Here is a 22,792-nt window from a genome sequence, read left to right on the forward strand (position 1 = left end):
TTCCTATTTTTTTCTTCTTTTGTCTTTTCATTTCTTTTCAATTATCTTATCCCCCCTTCCTTGAATTCTACCTGCTTACTCTCATTCTCTTTAGTGACTTCTTCCCTTCCCTTCTAATACCTTTCCTCCCAAGCATCAAATAAATTTATAGGAGTAAACAGTAACTCAGCAGTCAAACAGAACAAGAAGTAACATGAGCAGCTTCAAAAAGCAAGGAAGAAAAGGAGTACAAACAATGCAGGACAGCCTAAATATTCAGGAGGACCTAGAGTCATCAGAAAAATGGTCATATAAAGAACTCAAGGAACACCTTAGACAGATGGAATGGAACCTTAGAGAGGATACAAGACAGCAAATTCAAGCAGCAAAAGAACACATTGAGAATGAATTACATAAACAGATAAAAGAAGAAGTTAAGCATCTTTATCAGGAGATAGAGATTATAGAAAATAATCAAACAGTAATTCTAGAAATGAAGGAAATGATAAACCAAATTAAAAACTCAATTGAGAGTATCACCAACAGAGTGGAGCAAGTAGAAGCCAGAACGTCAGATAATGAAGACAAAATATATCATCTTGAAAAGAGTCTAGCCAACTCAGAAAGGCTGGTAAAAAATCACTAGAAAAACATCCAAGAGTTATGGGATAACATAAAAAAACCAAACTTACGAGTCATCGGGATAGAAGAAGGTACAGAGATTCAAACCAAGGGAATGAGTAAACTGCTGAATGAAATAATTACAGAAAACTTTCCAGAAATAAAAAAGGAAACAGATATACAAATTGAAGATGCATACAGGACACCGAGCACACAAAATCACAGTAGACAAACGCCAAGACACATTGTTATGAAGACATCCAATATACAGAACAAAGAGAAAATATTAAAAGCTACAAGAGAAAGGAGGCAGATTATATTCAGGGGTAAACCAATAAGGTTAACAATGGATTTTTCATCACAGACGCTGAAAGCAAGAAGGTCATGGAACAATGTATTTCAAACACTGAAAGACAATGGATGCCAACCAAGAATTCTGTATCCAGCAAAATTAAGCTTCAGGTATGACAACGAAATAAAAATCTTTCATGATAAACAAAAGTTAATAGAATTTGCAGCCAGAAAACCAGCATTGCAAAGCATTTTGAGCAAAACACTACACGAGGAAGAAATGAAAAACAATAACCAAAACCATCAGTGGGAAGTGCCTTGGTAAAGAGAGAGGGCGGGGGGGAAAGATAATCATGGAGAAACAAACTAAATTTAAAAAAAAAGATAAATAATCAAACATGGATGGAAGTACAAACCATATATCAATAGTAACTCTAAATGTTAATGGCTTAAACTCTCCGATAAAGCGACATAGGATGGAAACATGGATTAAAAAAACAAATCCAACAATATGCTGCCTCCAGGAGACACATCTGATTGGAAAAGACATACAAAGGCTGAAGGTAAAAGGATGGGAAAAAATATACCACGCACACAGTCCTTGTAAGCAATCAGGGGTGGCCATACTCATATCGAATAAAATCGACTTCAAGACTAAGTTAATCAAAAGGGATAAAGAAGGACATTATATACTGTTAAAAGGAACCATTCACCAACAAGACATAACAATTATCAATATTTATGCACCAAATAATGGTGCTGCGACATTCATAAAACAAATTCTCCTCAAGTTCAAGAATCAAATAGACCACAACACAATAATTATGGGTGACTTCAACACACCTCTCTCACCATTGGACAGATCCTCCAAACAAAAGTTGAATAAAGAAACTATAGAACTCAATACCACAATCAATAACCTAGACTTAACTGACATATATAGAATATATCAACCATCATAAAATGGTTATACTTTCTTTCTCAGCAGCACATGGATCCTTCTCAAAAATAGACCATATATAATGCCATAGGGCAACCCTCAGTCAATATAAAGGGGTGGAGATAATACCATGCATTTTATCTGATCATAATGGAATGAAACTCGAAATCAATGATAAAAGAAGGAAGGAAAAATCCTACATCACATGGAAAATGAACAATATGTTACTGAATGATCAATGGGTTACAGAAGACATAAAGGAGGAAATCAAAAAATTCTTAGAGATAAATGAAAATACAGACACAACATATCGGAATCTATGGGACACAATGAAAGCAGTTTTAAGAGGAAAATTCATTGCCTGGTGGTCATTCCTCAAAAAAAGAAAAAGCCAACAAATAAATGAGCTCACACTTCATCTCAAAGCCCTAGAAAAGGAAGAGCAAAACAACAGCAAATGTAGCAGAAGGCAAGAAATAATTAAAATCAGAGTGGAAATCAATGAAATTGAAACAAAAGAAACTATTGAAAAAATTAACAAAACTAAAAGTTGGCTCTTCGAAAAAATAAATAAGATCGACAGACCTTTAGCCATGCTAACGAAGAGAAGAAGAGAGAGAACTCAAATTACTAACATACAGGATGAAAAAAGCAATATCACAACAGATGCTATAGAAATACAGAAGACAATTAGAAATTATTTTGAAAACCTATATTCCAATAAAATAGAAGATAGTGAAGACATCGATAAATTTCTTAAGTCATATGATTTGCCCAGACTGAGTCAGGAGGATACACACAATTTGAACAGACCAATATCAATGGATGAAATAGAAGAAGCCATCAAAAGACTACCAACCAAGAAAAGCCCAGGACCGGATGGGTATACAGAGGAGTTTTACAAAACCTTTAAAGAAGAATTAATACCAATACTTTTCAAGTTATTTCAGGAAATAGAAAAAGAGGGAGCTCTTCCAAATTCATTCTATGAGGCCAACATCACTCTGATTCCGAAACCAGACAAAGACACCTCAAAGAAAGAAAACTACAGACCAATATCTCTAATGAACCTAGATGCAAAAATCCTCAATAAAATTCTGGCGAATCTAATAGAAAAACACATCAAAAAAATGTGCACCATGATCAAGTAGGATTCATCCCTGGGATGCAAGGATGGTTCAATATATGGAAATCAATAAATGTTATTCACCACATCAATAGACTTAAAGATAAGAACTATATGATCATCTCGATAGATGCAGAGAAAGCATTTGACAAAGTGCAGCATCCCTTTGTGTTCAAAACATTAGAAAAACTAGGGATAACAGGAACTTACCTTGACATTGTAAAAGCTATCTATGCTAAGCCTCAGGCTAGCATCATTCTGAATGGAGAAAAGTTGAAGGCATTCCCTCTAAAATCTGGAACAAGACAGGGATGCCCTCTATCACCACTTCTATTCAATATAGTTCTCGAAACACTGGCCAGAGCAATTAGACAGACGAAAGAAATTAAAGGCATAAAAATTGGAAAAGAAGAACTTAAATTATCACTATTTGCAGATGACATGATTCTATACCTAGAAGACCCAAAAGGGTCTACAAAAAAACCACTAGAACTAATAAATGAATTCAGCAAAGTGGCAGGATATAAAATCAACACGCATAAATCAAAGGCATTTCTGTATATCAGTGACAAATCCTCTGAAATGGAAATGAGGACAACCACTCCATTCACAATATCCCCCAAAATAATAAAATACTTGGGAATCAACCTAACAAAAGAGGTGAAAGATTTATACAATGAAAACTACCAGAACCCTAAAGAGAGAAGTAGAAGAAGATCTTAGACGATGGAAAAATATACCCTGTTCATGGATAGGCAGAACTAACATTCTCAAAATGGCGATATTACCAAAAGTTCTCTATAGGTTTAATGCAATGCCAATCAAAATCCCAATGGCATTTCTTGTAGAAATAGATAAAGCAATCATGAAATTCATATGGAAAAATAAAAGACCCAAAATAGTAAAAGCAATTCTAAGCAGGAAGTGTGAATCAGGCAGCATAGCGATTCCAGATTTCAAACTATATTACAGAGCAATAGTGACAAAAACAGCATGGTACTGGTACCAAAACAGGCGGGTGGACCAATGGTATAGAATAGAGGACACAGAGACTAATCCACAAAGTTACAACTATCTTATATTTGATAAAGGGGCTAAAAGCATGCAATGGAGGAAAGATAGAATCTTCAACAAATGGTGCTGGGAAAACTGGAAATCCATATGCAACAAAATGAAACTGAATCCCTTTCTCTCACCATGCACAAAAGTTAACTCAAAATGGATCAAGGAGCTTGATATCAAATCAGAGACTCTGCGTCTGATAGAAGAAAAAGTTGGTTCCGATCTACATATTGTGGGGTCGGGCTCCAAATTCCTTAATAGGACACCCATAGCACAAGAGTTAATAACAAGAATCAACAAATGGGACTTACTTAAACTAAAAAGTTTTTTTCTCAGCAAGAAAAACAATAAGAGAGGTAAATAGGGAGCCTACATCCTGGTAACAAATTTTTACTCCTCACACTTCAGATAGAGCCCTAATATCCAGAGTATACAAAGAACTCAAAAAATTAGACAATAAGATAACAAATAACCCAATCAACAAATGGGCCAAGGACCTGAACAGACACTTCTCAGAGGAGGATATACAATCAATCAACAAGTACATGAAAAAATGCTCACCATCTCTAGCAGTCAGAGAAATGCAAATCAAAACCACCCTAAGATACCATCTCACTCCAGTAAGACTGGCAGCCACTATGAAGTCAAACACCAACAAGTGCTGGCAAGGATGTGGAGAAAAGGGTACACTTGTACATTGCTGGTGGGACTGCAAATTGGTGCGGCCAATTTGGAAAGCAGTATGGAGATTCCTGGGAAAGCTGGGAATGGAACCACCATTTGACCCAGCTATTGCCCTTCTTGGACTATTCCCTGAAGACCTTAAAAGAGCATCTACAGGGATACTGCCACATCGATGTTCATAGCAGCACAATTCACAATAGCTGGACTGTGGAACCAACCCAGATGCTCTTCAATAGATGAATGGATAAAAAAATGTGGCATTTATACACCATGGAGTATTATGCAGCATTAAAAAATGACAAAGTCATGGAATCTGCAGGGAAATGGATGGCACTAGAGCAGATCATGCTTAGTGAAGCTAGCCAATCCCTAAAAAACAAATACCAAATGTCTTCTTTGATATAATGAGAGCAACTATGAACAGAGCAGGGAGGAAGAGCAGGAAGAAAAGATTAACATTAAACAGAGTCATGAGATGGGAGGGAAAGGGAGAGAAAAGCGAAATTGCATGGAAATGAAGGGAGACCCTCATTGCTATACAAAATTACATGTAAGAGGTTGTGCGGGGAATGGGAAAATAAACAAGGAGAGAAATGAATTACAGTAGATGGGGTAGAGAGAGAAGATGGGAGGGGAGGGGAGGGGGGATAGTAGGGGATAGGAAAGGTAGCAGAATACAACAGTTACTAATAGGGCATTATGTAAAATTGTGGATGTGTAATCGACGTGATTCTGCAATCTGCATTTGGGGTAAAAATTGGGAGTTCATAACCCACTTCAATCTAATGTATGAAATATGATATGTCAAGAGCTTTGTAATGTTGTGAACAACCAATAAAAAAAAGTTTCCATTATTGTTCCTGGTTAAAATGTTCATATTTTTATTCCTGGGGGAGAAGGAAATGTGGGACTGGCAAGAAGAAGGCTGGGGACTAAGGTCAGGTTAGTTTAGGAAGATGAGTTTTATCAATCTTTGCCAGCTTCTCAGCAATGCCTGGAATTAATCCTTTTCTCCAGGAGTATAGGTTATTATAGGATCCAACCCTTTTATTTGTATGTCTTGATAATAATATTGGAGATAGAAAGCTCTCGCTAGAACAATGTTGTGTTCAAGAGCAGGTAATGTTAAATATGTGCTTTTGAAAAATATAAATAAATTGCAATATTCATTCCTGTTGCCTTCATTTGTACTCACGGTTACGACTTTGGTCAGGTGAATTTAGAAACCCATTAGATTTTAAAGCATGATTTAGTAGAATTATTTCCTTAATAGTAACATTATTTTCTTAATTTGAAAAGTAAATTGCACAGAACAATCCAAGAACACTGAGAAAGAAATCTATAATGTTTTTGCAATACATACCATATATATATATCCCTAATAATGTTACCCTAAACTCTGTGTGTATGTGTGTGTATAGTTGAGCATTCCTTACCTGAACTACTTTGTGACCAGGGTGCTTCATATTAGGATTTTTCCCCCTGATTTTAGAATATTTGCATATATGTGAAGAGATAATTTGGGAGTAAGACTCATATGTAAAGATGACATTTGTTCATCTGTTATATACATCTGATACATATAGCTTCAAGGTAATTTTATACAATATTTTAAATAATTTTGCTCATGAAACAAAGTTTTATGCTTTGAAATTTTCCACTTGTGGTATTATGTTGGCCCTAAAAAATTTCAGATTTTGGAACATTTGGGATTTTGGATTTTCAGATTAGGGATGCTTAATGTGTGTATATGTTTTTGTTTTTCTTTGTGTAAGATTTGACTACTTGCCAGAACTCCCACCAAAAATGTCTACATACAGTCATAGTTAATTCCAAGTTCAATCATCCCAACCTCTGAGTTCTGTGGTCGAATGTAAAGAACTGGCCCAGCATCAGGGACCAGTTTTCTACCCTGCATCCCTTCCTTTAACTCACCGGGAGACTATGGGCATCAACACTTCCTTGCCTTGGGCAAGAGTTTTTCTCATCACGATATGAAGGGTTTTGATAAGATCATCTCAAGTTTTTTCTAGCTTGGCGATTCTAGATCTGACAAAATTTTAGAAATAATGGTTCTGTTTTCTGGTCACTTTAATTGTGTTCTTTCATTCTGGAGAAAACTTTTGCCTCCCCCTTCCTGCCTTGTCTCTCTTTTCTCTTACCTTTTTGTTTTCTTCTCCTTTGTCTTTTTTCAAACTGCAGGTGGGAGATGTAGTCCTCATTGATAGAAGGAAGATTCAAATTTCCTACCTCCCAACAATTTCAGTTTTTTCTTATAAAAGAAAAGCTCAGACCTTCTATGCTAATTTCAGCTTCAGAGACGAATGTGTGAGAATGTATTTGTCTGAAAACAATTCCTCAGAGGAAGCCACACTGGCAAAATGGCTGGTCTTGCCAGATGGTAAGACGGCTGCCTGTGGGCTCTGCTACTTGGGCTCAGCGTACTCCCTCCTGGTAGGATAGTATTGTCTTCTGTTTAATAAGGAGTTTGCAAAAACTCACCTGATTTGGACTTGAACAGTGAATTATCTATGTGTCTTTATGGTAGGACACCGGGTTTGTCTGAAATGCTTATTGACTGGGGGATGTTGTGGACTTGCTTGGTGGTGGGAAGGAGAGGCCCCTCTTTTCTCGTGGTGGAGGGAGCACTGACATCCAGGGGTCTCTGGGAGTTTTCCTAGTCAAGGCACTGCTCTGCCACTGTCCTCCCTAAGCTGCAGCAGTGACAGGATCACACCTCAAAGCATAGCAGCTGGAGACTCTGCACATGCTGCTAAAATAGTATCAAAATTGAGGTGAAAGGTTTAATTTTAGACTTTTAAGAAGGAGGCTTCTCATCTCCCACCAAGTTTGACATCAAATTGTTGTTTAGGGTTTTTTTCCCTCCCGGCTTGCTGGCTATAAAGCCCTTGACTGTCACTCATCAGGACACAGTAACATATTTGCAATACAGACTACTTAAATAGGGTTAACACCAAAAGTTTCCTTTTTTACTGTCTTTATATTGTGAGAGATCTTCAATCCTTAGGTCATATGCAGAGATTTTAAATTTAGTTCAAATTTGACAGGCCATTCTAGTTTCCATTTGGAAACTTTGTACCTTTTTTTGGAAAAATGATTCTTTCACCAAGGAAGGATTTACTAACAGGGGTGCTCTTTTATCCTGACAGCAGAGCCCAAAATATAAAGACTAAATCCCACTATTTAGCTCATAGCGGGGATATGGAAAACTGTTTTTTTCCTATCAAGGGTCATAGGAGGGGGAAAAAAAAATCTAGTGCAGGTCACACAAATTAAAAATAACTTGATGGGATTAAAACATAAGAATTTATAGCAAGTAACCATCTGTGAAGGTTATTCTGTCAAGAACAGGGAACAAGAAATTCTATTTTGAAAGTGAAACATAATAAACACTCTCTGTTTTGATAATTTTACTTAAGGAGGGAGGATGAAAATAAGTAGAGAAGGAAAGATGGAAGAAAGGGAGGTGGACAGAGAGAGGGTAGAGAAGCTGCCGAAGTAGAGAGAGAGAAGTGAGAAGGTCTGGGATATAGGAAGGGGACTTTCCCTTACCTGGATCTGGACTTCCTCTCCAGCTATAGTGCTGAGCACAGTTCCCTTTCTTGTCTTTAAAGTTCACTGCTCTGTGGCTTCACTTTTCCCATAGGGACAGCTCTCCCTGTCCACAGCCCCAGCCCTCCCGTCTGCCAGTACACCTGCCTGTACCTCTACTTTCTCATTCAAAAACTGCACCCAGGGGCTGGGATTGTGGCTCAGTGGTAGAGTGGTCGCCTAGCACATGTGAGGCACTGGGTTCAATCCTCAGCAACACATAAAAATAAACAAATCAAATAAAGGTATTGTGTCTACCTACAACTAAAAAAATTAAACAAATAAAAACAAAAACTGCACCCAGAACTTTCCTTTGACAATTCTCCCGAGTTCCACTTTCTAGTTCAGAGAAAACAGCTGAGGATCCCTCCCTCACTTCTAATTTATGGCAATAAAACCAGAAATGGCTACAGCCTTGTCCGGAGCTTTCATTGTCTCTCCTCTGTCTCTACCTCCCTCTTTGATTCCTTTCCCTTTTCTCTTCCTCCTTCGTCTCTGACTGAAATGGGAGAAAAATTCAGAAGTACCATCAGTCTGCCAAATGATGATCTCTTTCAGTTTTCTTCCTTCCAATCGAATTATCACTACTTATCTGGATTTGGAAGAATTGAGAAGGAAAAAGGAAGAGGAGAAGAAAGGGAAAATAAGCCTGGTATCAGCTATAGACAGGAAAGATCCTTTAGTGTGCTTTGTGATTACCCATTAATAAAAGAATAAAATTAAAGTTGTTTAAAGCAATGGATTCCCTGCCCACTGTTGTTTCTCCATCTCTCACTTCTTTTTCCCTGACAAATGCAATTATGTGTCAACTCTTTGTTAACTGGAGTTCTCTATAAATGGTATGTGCTGTGTTGTGTGAAACAGTTGATTTGAGTCTTTGATCCAACTGTTGACAGGTATGTTTAAAGTTTTGCAAGTCCCTCTTTCACCCACCAACCATAGACCCTCTTTTGGCATCAGACTTCTACAATGAGTTCCCATAATCCCTACGCTATGGTTTGGATCTTGGGGTGTCCCCTGAAAAGCTCCTGTGTTAGGCAATACAGCAATGTTTAAAGGTGAAAATATTGATTATGAGAGCTGTCATCTCATCAGTGGATTAACCCATTTGGTGGATCAATAATTTAAATGGACTACTGGGAGGTAACTGTGGCATGTGTGTGTGTGTATGGAGGAAGTAGGTCATTGGGAGCATGCCTTTGGGCACACTATGTTGTGTGTTCTCCCTCCATATTTCTCTTTCTCTCCCCACCCCCCTTCCTGGCTATCCTGAGCTGAGCAGCCTTCCTCTACCATGCGCTTCTGCCATGATGCCCTGCTTCACCTCAGGCAATGGAGTCATCCAACCATAGACTACACCTCTGAAACTTTAAGCCCCAAATAAACTTTTCCTCCTCTCAGTTTTTCCCATCAGATATTTTGGACACAGTGATAAAAAGCTGGCTAACATATCCTGATACCTGGTAATCCATGCCCCATGTAATCTCTTCCTTTACCTTGAGTATGTCCTGGACCTAGAGATTCACTTCTAATGAATTGAATATAGTAAATGTGATGGGATGTCACTTCCAAGGTGAGGTTACAAAGGGCCATGATTTCCTTCTTGTTGGCCTTCTTTTGTTTTCTTTCTCACTTGCTCATTCTGATAAAGCCTGTTACAATGTTGTGATCTGCCTTATAGAGAGACCTATGTGGCAAAGAACTAAAAGTGACCTCTGGCCAACAGCCAGCAAGGATCTAAGGCTTCCAGACCCAGAGCCTTCTCAACACCACAGAGTAAGCTGAGAACAGAGCCTGTCCCAGCCTAAGTTCGAGACTCATTTTGAAATGACTGAGAAGCCAGCAACACCTTGATTTCTGCCTTAGGAGATAGATAACTTGAGCAGAAGATCTGGGTAAGCCATGTCTGGATTCCTAACCAATAGAAATTACAAGATTAAAAAAAAATGTGTACAGTGTAAAGCTGTTAGTTTGTGGGGCAAGGTTTTATATGGCAGTAGATAGTTTTAAGTGACCTCTTCTTTAACAGAATCTTTTTTGTATCTCAATATCCTCAGATGAGGTTCATGATTTGTTTACCTTAGGCCATATTTTGCATTTAGAAAGCATTACTTAATAAGAGTCTTCTGAACTACATAGAAAAGGGAAATTTTCTCACTAGCCCTAGAACACTTGTTCCTTTTCTTACCCATCCTTCCTAGACCAGCTTCATCTTATACTCCCAAAGACTTTCCAAGCCCTCAGAACACCCTAATCTGGCCCATATGATTTAGCCACAGGTTGTTTATTTCCCTGTATTTTCTCTCTATTTTTGCATATCTGTCAGGCTGGATTGGAGTGTTTTATGGTGTAGTGGTTGTGACTTCATTTGGGGCTGTAAGCCAAATAGGTAATCTTGAGTCACTTGATTATTAATCTTGGAAATAATCAAATAGTTTATCTGGACTCACTATTAAAGTTCATGCTCATTTATATACTTTGGTTATTGTTAACACCTGGTCAATGGAAAGATAAATAATTAAACAAGTCAAAATATTTGGCCACTGGAAGTCTCAGGAAACTAATAATCACTTCTGACATCAAGATTATCACAAGAAGTTTTGATTTGAACTTAAACTCATATGAAGTAATATAGATTTTTTTGGGACAATGTAAGCTAGCAGCTACAATATATGTTCTTTCTATTTGCTAAGCATTGTTGCATGTGCTTTTCTTGACTCAGAATTCAGAGATTCAGATTTAAAATATAATGAACAATTTAAAAATAATGTAAAATCTAAACAATTTTAAACCTAAAGAGTTGAAATACATGAATGAAAGTCACATGAGAGATTGAATTACATCCAGCAATTTTTACAAAGTGATTTTAAAATGTAGTATGTATTAAACTTTCTCTAGTGTCACCTTTTAGCCTTGGAGGGAGCTAAATTGTGTGAGCAAGGTGATGGTAGTGGTGTTGGCTGTGGGAGAGATGGTGGTGGTGATGGTAGTGGTGTATCTATTTGATTACAAGGTTAATAGATAACTCATGGTTACCTACCCGTCCATGATCAGTCCTTGATCTGTTGGGCCATTGCTTGTGGGGCTATGGTGAAGTAGCATATCTCTTCAGGGAAAAAAGCAAAACTGCTCACCTCATGGCTGAAAAGCAAAGAGAGGAAGAGGAAGGTGCTGGGTTCCCATTATCCTCTTTGAAGCCATGTCCCCAACGACCCAAAGACCTCCCACTAGGCTCCAGCTCTTAAACTTTCTACCACCTTCCAAGGCTTTTCCATAAGGACCTAAGGACACTTAAGGTACAAAAACTATAGCATCTGCCAATCCTAGGACCACAAAGTTATCTGCCTTTGGCTGTCAGAAAGGGAAAGAAAGGATGAGAAGGCATCTACTCTGAGACTTCCTTGGACCCAAAGTGACATGCATCATTTCTGTTCATTCCACAAGAAAGAATTAGATGTCGGACCCCACCTAGATGCAAGGGAGGAAGAGGAAATGCAGTCCCTGAGCGTGTGGGAGTAGTTTCTCTCTACCAGTAATTCCACACTATTGAAAGGGGAGCATGAGTCTTGGTTGGAGAAATGTCTTTGTCATATGAACTTTATAGATAAGGAATTACAATGCAGAAATATTAAAAATGATGATATAAAGATGTCATGAGTTGTTAATGGCAAAGTTAGAGCTGGAACTTGACCTCTTTTTCTCCTCAGAAAACACCAGATGGAGTATTACTCTATGTAAACAGAGAGTAATATAAGTGAAAAGGGAGCATTTGTGGCCATGAGCAGGTGTGGATAGCATGGGTATATTCTCCCAGGGCTCCTGATTTCTTTTTGTATGAGTGTGGTGCTGGGGATCAAACTCAGGGCCTCACACATACTAGGCAAGCTCTCGATCACTGAACTAATGTCTGCCTCCTTAGGCTTTGCAAGCAAAATTTTTAAAAATGTACTAACTGACTGTAGGAGACTGATTTCCTGAATGTAGTAATTTTCAAATTTTAGTGAACATCACCAGAATCACCTGGAATGTTTGCAAAACATGCAGATTCCCAAGCCCTATTCCAGTGAATCTCATTCAAACTGTTCTGGGATAGGGTCCAAGAATCTGTGCTTATAACAAGCACCCCAGAAATTCTGAGGCAGGTGGTCCTTGAATCACACATGGGACAGTGCCTTGATTAGTATGTGTTTTGTGAAGTTTGCCTGGGAGCAGGTGATGTAGATGCTAACCTTGACCTGACCATTCTTTCTCTGCTTTACCACGCAGTTACATGCTACCTGACTACTAATTGCTGGTGCCTAAACTTCTTTGCCAGTAGGACTTTACCTGGCCTCTGTAGGCTGCTTTGCCACCCATGTGGTAGGTTGGAATTCCTGGAGAATTAACATCACTGGGGAACAGTTCATAACCAAGAGCTCATAGGTATCTTTGTATAGATACTTCACCTCCCTCACCCTCAGTTGGAGCAACTCTGTGGTGAGTTTTCTATACTGGCTTCCATAGTTCCCCAGTGGGATTTTATTTCGGGTGCCCACAGTGGAACCTAGTTTGATAACACATTCTTTATTGGCTCACTTCCTCTCCTGTTTCTTGTGGTTTCCTTTGCCTCTTAAGTTGTCTTGAATTTTTGTCTCAGGTCATGCTTCTGGGGAAACCCAAAATGAAGCTAGTACAGATGCACACACAATCTACTACCTCACCATCTAGAGGAATTTCTCCCATGACTCCTGTGTGCAGATAGGAACTGATTGCAGGAGTGAGGAGCACATTGCTCTTATGAACCTCATTGGCTCTGTATTACTGTTAGTCTAACATGTCTAATCTTGTTTCCAGCAGCCAGTGTCTTAATAAACTGAGCAAAGCCCACATGATATACTTACTGAAACTTGCAGATGGTCTAGCAAGGAAAATATTGTCTTAGTTTCCAAAAGAACAAATCCCATCTCCACTGTTTCCTGTCAGTTTTGCTTCATGTGGAAACTTCCTGCTGGGCCAATATGCCTCCTGGGTGAGTGTCCTGCAAAGATTCCAAGCTTTAATGGTTATCCAAAAGCAGGAATTGTGGCATAAATCTCCATGTGTAGAATACATATCACAGCTTGAGTTAAATGGACCCCAAACATATGGCATTGTTTTTTTGCATTTTCTAACACATGGGCAGTTTCTCACATTTTAAATCAACCGAAAATGAGAAGATTACAGGCAAATCTTCTTGGAGGATTAACTACCAGGAGATATATTTGGTTTGCATAAATATTTGGACTGAGATGGATGATGAGGTCAGACACTTTGCAAAGACGTATTTCACGCTGTAGAAAGTGTGAGCCCAAGGAGAGGACAGGTGACTCTGGAATCACCTACTTTCCCAGATTGAACTGCCTGGGCTTTAGTCACTTTCCCCTGACTTGGACTGCAGGAAAGGGCAAGCAGAGTTATGGTGTCTGGACTTGATAAATAGGGCTTATGCAGCTGGTATCCTTTTTATGTGAATGTTACTGACAGGGACCCATCACTCCCGGAAACAATCTCTCTTCTTATGTCCCAGTGTTGCTATCAGTCTTATAACCTGTGTATGAGCCTATGTTGCTTGCTTAGGAACTACTAGGTAAAGTCATTGAAAACACTCAAGATTATGTTGAAAAGCCCTATTCCCTGTTAACTAGATTTCATGTGGGATTTGATTGATGGCTACATTCTGAGTTATCAAGAGTTAAGGATGATACAAAGCTAAGCATCAAAATTATACTTTCTCTAAGAGAGATCAAGCCTTCTTATCTTGATGAAGATAAGAAGGCTGGCAACAGAAAAGGCAGGGATGTGCCTGTAGGACACCAGTTCTCTGCAGGTAAGATCAATAGGAAAGGAGGAAAGCAGCTCGTTAAGCATTTCTGTCTTTAGCAAATCACTCAGCCTTGTCAGGGCTCCAAAGCCACAATGGGCTGTGTTGTCCTCATTATGAAAATGGGCCCACCACAATTATGCTATGAGCATGTATGAATGTCACAATGAATCCCACTATTATGTATAATTATAATGCACTAATAAAAACATAATTTTAAACATTAAAAATAAAAGAAAATTAAATGGGCAAACCAGAGTGGTCTGCTGGGCCCACAGCTTACCCAAGAAGATGCTGAAGACCATTGTATGGTAAATGGCTCTGTGTACTCAGTACTTTTAGGCTTGCTCCACCTGCCCCCTCTTTTATGCCTCTTTCCTCCCTAAACGTAATAATATAACATAATAAAGGATTTATTAATATCCCTGTTTCCCAGGATAACTCTGCTCAGACAGAGATCAACAGTATGGAGTTTGGGGTGGGGTGGGATAGGATGCCTGGGCTGGAAACCAGGCTGCTGAGTTTACTTCTGTACTTCTGAGGGAGGAGGAAGCTCTTTCAATTCCTAATAAAGCCCCCCCAAGCTTCCTAGTAAACACACAATGAACAGATCCACTGAGCCCCATTTCTGCATCGATTAAAGATTCTTTCCTCTTCTCACCTTCCTTGTCCCAGCACTGTACTGTATATACCCAAAGAATTGAGATTCCTTATACAGGAAGGTTTGGGGGCCAGAGAGCATATATCTCTCTAAGTCTGCCCTCTTCCCTCCAGGTGGTTGTGGCCATAAAAGATGACTCTACACACAGGTAATTTCTCCTATGGAGGTAGGAAAGGGAACCAACCAAGGGAGAAGTTTCCCTGGGCTGGAAACCTGTAGATTTTTCTAAGTGACACAGGGTGAGGGTAGCTTTAGGAAACCAGGAAACTTTACACTCTAATCCTGGTCTTGGAAAAAGCAACAGCGCCAGAGAAAAAGTTGTCTATGGGATTTTGAAACTGATTTCTGCCTCTAGTGCTCTCTAGCCACGCCCATAAGCTTAGCTTTCCTTCTTCTTCTGTGGAGTAGGATTAATAATTTTGATCATCTCACAGAGTTGTTGTGAAAATTAAAGAAGTTTGAACAGGATAATAACTACATACAGGAATTAATGAATGTTACTGTCGTGGTATTTATGAAGTTCACTATGCTTAGGAATTCCCAATGGGGAAAGAGGACCGTCCTGCTCGGAGTCTGTTCTCCCGTCTGTCTCCACTCTCCCTTATCTCCCAGCTGTGCCACTTTCTCCCATCGCTGCCCCCTTTCGCAGGCTCCCGGCCTCAGGCTGGAGCTGCAGTTGCGCACGGACGCCTCTAGATGGAACTTTCTCACCAACACAAGGCTTGGCTGGCCGCAGGTCCTCGGGCGCCGGGCAGCTAAGGGGCTCTCTCACTCTTTCGCGCGTGCGGGTGCGGGTGGGGGTGGCTGAGCCATAACTAGAGGGGAGGGGAGCTGGACTGTGCACAGGAATCGCGGCGGGCTCCCATCGGCTTGGCGCAGGGAATCCCGAGGTTTCCCTGCACCGCGCGGAGTCTTCAGGAGTTTTCCTGCTGCGTCTGCGGCTCTTAGAATCATCTCAATAAAATGACAGTCGCCTGTACCGCCTGTGCCCCTTCTTGAACAGTGCCCATAGTGAGACCATACGTGTCCAACCTCGAGCTTCAGGGGCTCAGTAGAATCTGTCCCGGTTCACTCGGGGACGGGGTGTGGGGGAGATGGTCGCAGGAGACACCGGGCGGGATAAATGGCGGAAAGGTAACGCGGTGGGGGGCAAACTTTGCGGGGGCGGGAAACCGCCTAGCTTGAGGGATCTACTTTGAGCTTCCCCACAAAGAAAGTGTGTGGCGGGACACTTGTCATCTGTGATGTATTCTTCAAAGTGACCCTGCTCGGAGCCGTGCTAGGCGGGCGGACCTTTGCACTGTTGGACCGACTGCGGTGCTCCGCGTCGGCGTCGTGCTGCTCCTTCCCGTGGGGGCCCCGGGCTCGCCAGGCAGTTGGAGGAGCCACGTTCCTCCTACCGGCTCCCGCTCCCCTCTCCCCGCAATCTTTGGGCCCTCCCCCTTTTTTGATGGGGGCGGGGCAAGTAGGGGTGATTTTGTGAAAATCAGAACTATTGATATTTCTGGTCCCCGCGTCGCTTCTGGCTGAGGCGCAGAGGGGGTCCTGATGCACGAGTATCTTTGCCTCTGTCCGCGCCGGGGCTTCACCGTGACATCGAAATCCAGGGCTCCCGCCCTTCGGGGTTCCTCCTCCGGCTTCCCGAGGTGACTAGTTGGCGCGAAGCGATTGGCGATCCCGGGCGCGATCCCGGCCGCGGCTCCCCGCACCGCGCCGGGTGAATGGCCGCGGGCGGAGGATCGGGAGGCGCCGGGCGCAGACCAATCGCGGCCGCCGGTGGGAGTATTTGTTATTCACATGGAAGAGACTTGGAGGCGGCTCGGCCAGCTCAGCCCCCTCAGCCCCGAGATCAGCCACAAGTGCGGCCGCGGTGCTCGCCTCGCGCGGCGGCGGCGGCGGCGGCGGCGCTGACATGGAGCTGTGGGCCCCCCGCGGGCTTCCTCACCGCGCCCTCTGCGGGGAGCAGGGTAAGACTCCAAGCCGAGCAGCAGACAGAGGAAAAGAGGAAAGCAAGTGCAGAACCACAGGAAGAAAAAGCCCTCAGCCCCCCCAACTCCCTCAAACGCGGAGCTTGCTGAAAAAGGAGCCCCCCTCCCATTTTGTTACCCTTTACAATTTTCTCCCTAAAACCGTTCAGCTGACAGCCAGGTGCACCGTTCCTTCTCAGATCACTTTAGTGATTTGCTCATCCTGGGCACAAATAGATGGCCTTGCATACCCGGAGTCTGGGAGAGATCTGGTGGGCGAAGAAAGGAGAATGGGGAGAGAGGGAGAGTGGGCACCAGGGGGCGAGGGGCTGGCCGGGCATTGGAGCTTGATTGGGTGTCTGTTGATTTTACGTTGCAAATAACAAGGCAGCCACCCCTCTTGTCTTCCCATGATTACATTCCAGTGGAGAGGTTCAGAATAGAGGGGAGGCTTAGCTTGGAACTCTTAGGGCTTGAAGATGTGATCCCCCAAAAGTTTAGTCGGCGAATGGGAGATTGAAGGGTGAAGGGAAAGGGGCAGGCGCGCCTGGGATGCTCTGATGGGGCGTTCGGCGGCAGGATTTTAAATCGCTCTGCTTCAGATTGTCTGCCCTGGGTGACCTCCTGGACCTGCCCTGGCGGAATCCGGACTTGCCCCGCCGAGATGACGAGGTACCTTCATTTTGCCAATATAAAGCGAGGGATTTCCGAAGTTGGCGGCTTCTGGGATGAGTTGGGGTAACCCCCCCCCCCCGCCTTCCTGAGCTTGGGCTAGATGGATGTCTAACCAGGATCTAGGGAAGACTGGGGTCGCTGGGGATGCTGGGCGGTGGGGGTCCTCGAGACCCGTATCCCCGTGTGGCGCACGCTCTGCCTTGAGTTTGCGTTCTCTGAGTTACCACGCGAGGTTGGGATTTCCGTGTTTCCCCCGGTTCCCCGCCCCGTTTTATGGCTCTCGGGAAACACTGGAGTTCCGTGCCCCCTGTTGGGGGTGGGGGAAGAGGAAAGGTCTTTGGGATCTTGAGTTTCACCAGCAAACGCGCCCCGACAGCTCCTCGGCAGATCTACCGCCAGAGCAGCCCGAGTTTCGCAGGCACTAGCGCCGGGTGTGGGCGCTAGGGGCGGCCAGGTGTGGCGCGGGCGGGGGCGGAGGCGGAGGCGCTCCTGGCGGGGTTGCTATCAGAGGCAGGGTCCCCCGGCGCTCTGGGGGACAAGGACTGCCCCGGAGATGCACCAGGAAGGCAAGAAACACCAGGTACTTCCCCTCGGCCCTAGATTCTACCCAAACTGGGCTTCTATGGACCAAGGAACTGAGAAGAAAAAGGAAGATGCAACGGGGAAGAGGGGACCCAGGGCGGGGTGAGTGGCTGCTGTCTGAGACGGAGATAGAGAAGAGATAGACCTCTCAGCTTTGCAGATGAGCAAGTCCATTTGTTCTGTCAAACAGCTCAGAGATCCCTTGAGGTTCATACAGTTAGTGAAAAATATAATAGAAACACACACACACACACACACACACACACACACACACACACACACATCAACAAAGTCCCCCCTCCTCCGCACCCCCCGGTCTGGGTCTGGCTCGCTCCTTGGTGCAAATGAAATAAAGAGGAGCGTGCGAGTCACCCAATTGCGCAAGACAGCACCCCCGCGTTCCCCTGAAGAATTGCTTCCCCAGTGGCCCAAATCGGGCAACCCGGGGTCAGAGGGTGGCTGCACACCCAGGCTAATGTGATGAAAATAGATCCACTCACAGATTCCAAAAGCCCCAAACCCTCAGTTCCTTAAGGAAGTCCCACTCCGGGAGGGAATGTCTTGTTTGCCAATTGGGGGTGATCCTTTCCCACAGACCTGATGGTGTGGGAGTCTGGTGAATGTCCATTAATACACTACGGTCTGGGCTACTACCACGATTGAATACAAATGTTGCCCATTGACACAACTAGAAGATATGGTTTGTGGTGGTATTTATAAGAAAAATTAGAAGCAGGAGAAAAGCATTCTGATGATAGCTTGTATTTTGCTTGAAAGAAAAACAAAAAGAGAAAGAGACACCAGCAGGTAGATCTTGGATAAACAGCTTATTATACTTGACTATATTTTCCATTTTCCATTATAAAATTGTTTGTCAATAATTGCAAATGGCTACAGAAACCACTTTAGTTTACCTTGGTCACTTGCTTGTGAATAATATCTTGGAATATTTCTGTAGGAAACAGAATCACTGTGTGAAATTCATTCTCTGGTTCTTGAAAATATATGGGTTGATAATTTTGAAAAGAAAAGCTTTATTCATCAGGGAAATGATTTCTAATGCAATTTTCCTATTTCAGAGTCAACTACAGGTTGTACCATTTGTAAGATAAAGACAGAATTTTTACCTTTAAATATGGGATGTGGAAACAATTCGATGAGGGGAGGCTCTCTAGGAGATGTTTGCCCAGAATAAAGAAAAAAATGCTGAGAACACAACTCAATACTGTTATGTAGGCTCAATTTGTTTTATTTGGTTTGTGCTAGCTAGTTCTGCCCTATTATGCCCCCGTTAGCAAGTTATGGCTGCCTGAATAATTCTAAAGGCATCCAAGTCCAAAAGGAGTAGAAAAAAGAAAGAGCTAAGTTCCAATGAGTACAGAAGAAAGTTAGAAGTCTGGAGAGATGTGCTCTTTTCAAACTTGGCTGGGCAGGTTGAAGCTGCTTTGGGGCTTATTTAATTGGTATTTATGCAGCAAATAACCCAGCTGACATTCACATTGGTAGCATCATGTGCCAGTCTTTGTGTAAGAACGTTCCATTGTCTTCAGGGCATGATGCACAGAATGCTGTACACACACTCTTATGACAGTGATGATGTTTTTCCTTCCAAGTTTCTTTCCTGCTGCCTGCTGCCTGTAGTTAGAATGCCCAACATGAGGAGAACTTTGCTTTAGTCTGGGAGTAGCATTGCTCTGTCTCAGTGTCTTAAAAGAAGATGCTGCATGGATGGAACCCACACACAGCCCAAAGCTGGCTGCCATGCCTGTTGAACAAGCTGGGTGGCAAAGCTTCCGAAAACTGCTGCCCTTTTCTTGATAGTACCTGATTGGGTATCACCAGATTCACACAAGTAATTTGCCCAGTAGGAATGGTTACCCCATGTTGTTCCAGGACAGGCTGTGAGCAGACATCCAGCTGGACAATATTGTTTCCATCTCCAGAGAGGATTTCTCTCGGCTTGAAATTTAGATTTGGGCTTTATTTTTCTCTTTTTTTCCCTTTCTTTTAAATTTTTTTTTTCTCAAAGATATTTTATTTTAGTTTCTTCTTGGTGATTTGACAAGTTATGACAAACCCACCCAATGATTTAAGTATAGTGTTATCTCATTCCAGGACCCACCTTATGAGTGGTGGTTACTGCTGTTGGAGTGATTTGAGGAGCATTGTTGAGAGAAGGTGCCTGACTCATTGCTCCCTTGCTTTGGTTTGTTACATTGCCAGTCTTAACTACTGTCAATGGTGATCTATCCCTGGTAAAGGAATTATGGCTTTCCTAGGAATCATCTTAAAACTGCAGATGTTCCAATCGGGAGGAACAGGAATGCATCTTCAAGTTTTGATAACTGCTGATGAATTCACTCCCTGGGGAGTACACAGGTAATGAGAGAGCAAGGTCTTGAGGTCATGAACCATGGGACATGCCAGCACTGTGGGAGGGAAGAGATTCAGCTCTGAGAAAGGCAGAGCAGGTGAGGGGAAGTGGGAAGATGTAGGAGAAGCCCCAGAGGAGTGTGTGGAGGTTGTTGAATAGGGTTGGCTAATTTCTTACTTTTCCTGGCAGGATTAGGCCTAAAGATAGAAATGGTTTATTGGCTGGCTCTTCTAGTGTAATAAACCCCAGTGGCAGAAGCATTACATTCTTCTTACACTTTAGAAAGGTTTCCTATTGTCCTGTTTTCGCTACAAAGGCTACCTGATCACTAATTCCTTAAGAATAGTCCTTTGGATGCTCATAAGTACCCATGACCTTCATTTCCCCAGATCAGATATTGGTACTTCCATGCACCTTCCTTATATGTCCTTTCCTCTAGTTTTCCTTTGAGGTCTCTGCTCTCAGTATGGGCTCTCCAAGATTAATTCTTGACACATGACTGTCATTAATGTCTGACTGGCTATGCATGTGATGGGAAAGTGGTCTTCTCAGATCTTTCAAGTAATAATATACCAGAAAATACTTTATTTCTAGGGCTGATGGCTAAACTAATAGCATCCCTGTACATTCTTATAACACTTTTATAAAGTAATTTTACACATAGTATGTCATTTGATTTCTCAGCCTGAAAGATGGTCAGAAATTATTCCCCATTTTAAAACAAAGAAACCAGGATAAGTGACTTGCCCAATGCAACACAGTTGTGGGGAGTGAGACTAGAATAAGGATCTTCTAGGACCCGAATATCCCACTTACACCCCAAATGATCAAAGTAGGGTTAGCTCCATAACCATTAGGGTCTCCTGTACCTAGCAGGCATGGAGAGAGGCAAAGGTGAATACTGCATTTGAATCCAGCCCTGAGAATTTAGAAACAGACATATAATCTGTTTCCAGGTCCTCATATTCAGACACCAACCTCAGGTAGACTTTAGAAAGGAAATGAGATTATGTGTAAGGCTTCGGGCATACCATAGGCATTCAGTAAGTATTAGTCTCAACTCCTTTCTCTCTTCTTACCTGTTGTATACTATAAAAGTGGCTTCTCATTTCTTTAAATATGGTCTTTTTATGCAATAGTTGTTATTGGAAAAATAAGGGTGCAGATTAAATTCTACTACATCAGAATGCATTTCAAATACATGGGATTTAGCTATTTAAAGAAATCCTGTGGTGAATTCTTTTGTAATGCAAATAATCACCTTCTCATTTATCTGTTTAGTAAGTTGAGCATCTTGCAGCTCAGATTTTCTTAATATGGGGACTGCTTGTCTAGAGGAGCTTTCACAGCCCTCTTTCACTGATGGGAAAAAAGTCATTCAGCTTGCAAATAAAATCAGTGATTGTATTCACTTGGAAAAGCCTTGCTCTGATGTTTGAGCACAATCTCATTGTCCCTTATCATTAAATAAGAGAATCTCAGAGTGGGAAGCTGGAAGACACCTTAGAAATTGTATGGTTTATCTCACTTATTTCACAGATGAGGAAATGGAAGCACCACAGAAATGAAGTGACATGTTTGGTGTCACCAGCCAGTGACTGCCAGACAAGGATTCAATTCCAGGCCTTGGTTGCCAAGGGGAGAACTCTGTCTGCCCTATCCTACTCTGTCCCCACCAAGGATCCACACAGTAGCAGCCTGGGAGATGGTACAGAAATGTAATGCATTTTTCAACAACCAGAAAGAGCTGCAAGTGTGGGCAGTTTCACGTGAAACTTCTGGTTTAGCAATTTGATGAGTTGGTGACAACATTTAGCTTAACGTTTTTGTTAAAGAGCTGAATGACATGCAGTGTAGGAATAATGCTTTGGCCTTTTTATAAGAAAAAAAAATTATGATTCTTGGCTAATGACATTTTTCAGCAAGGATTTTACCATGTAATACCTTAATTTGCTCTTGGAGGAATACACAAAGGCTGACCCTGATAGACCCTGTGTGTGGCTGTGGTCCTATTCCCCTTGGCACCAACCTGGCCAGGAAGCCAGATTTGAAGTACAGGTATTTGGATAAACAGAACTGGTTATTTCCAACACTTTGAGAGATTAAAAAACCACTCTCTTGGAATGTCCCCAGATTCTCCCACATTGTTGTTCTTAAAGAGCTGATCACTGAAGATATATACAGTATTGAAATATTTCAGCAGAAGGGCAGGACTCTCACTTTCTCATACTGCCATGGCCAGTTTCTGCAGAACTGGGGGATTTCTCAAAGAATAGTACCCACCTTGGGGGCCTGAGGATTTTGAGGGTGCTATAACTTGCAAGTTCTAGACTTGGGGCTATAATAAACCTTTTGGAGCCTTCTTTTCTCATTTATATA

General features: G+C 42.1%; 1 protein-coding gene across 2 annotated transcripts in view; it reads left to right on the top strand.

Annotated features, from left to right (window-relative positions):
• The first annotated feature begins 16,341 nt into the window (after nt 1-16,341).
• The window catches only part of GRM8 (glutamate metabotropic receptor 8), a 765,391-nt gene continuing 758,940 nt past the window's right edge, over nt 16,342-22,792 (top strand). Inside the window, exons 1-3 of one of the 2 annotated variants that reach the window (XM_081288466.1) lie at nt 16,342-16,782; nt 17,385-17,454; nt 20,319-20,418. The gene's annotated coding sequence lies outside the window, so the exon portion shown is untranslated. Of the gene's footprint in view, nt 16,783-16,854; nt 17,455-20,318; nt 20,419-22,792 lie in introns of those variants that run through there. The other variant, XM_081288467.1, reaches the window with a different exon arrangement.

Source organism: Spermophilus citellus (genome assembly GCF_964194105.1).
Source record: "Spermophilus citellus genome assembly, chromosome: 3".
In the NCBI taxonomy this organism is placed as follows: Eukaryota; Metazoa; Chordata; class Mammalia; order Rodentia; family Sciuridae; genus Spermophilus; species Spermophilus citellus.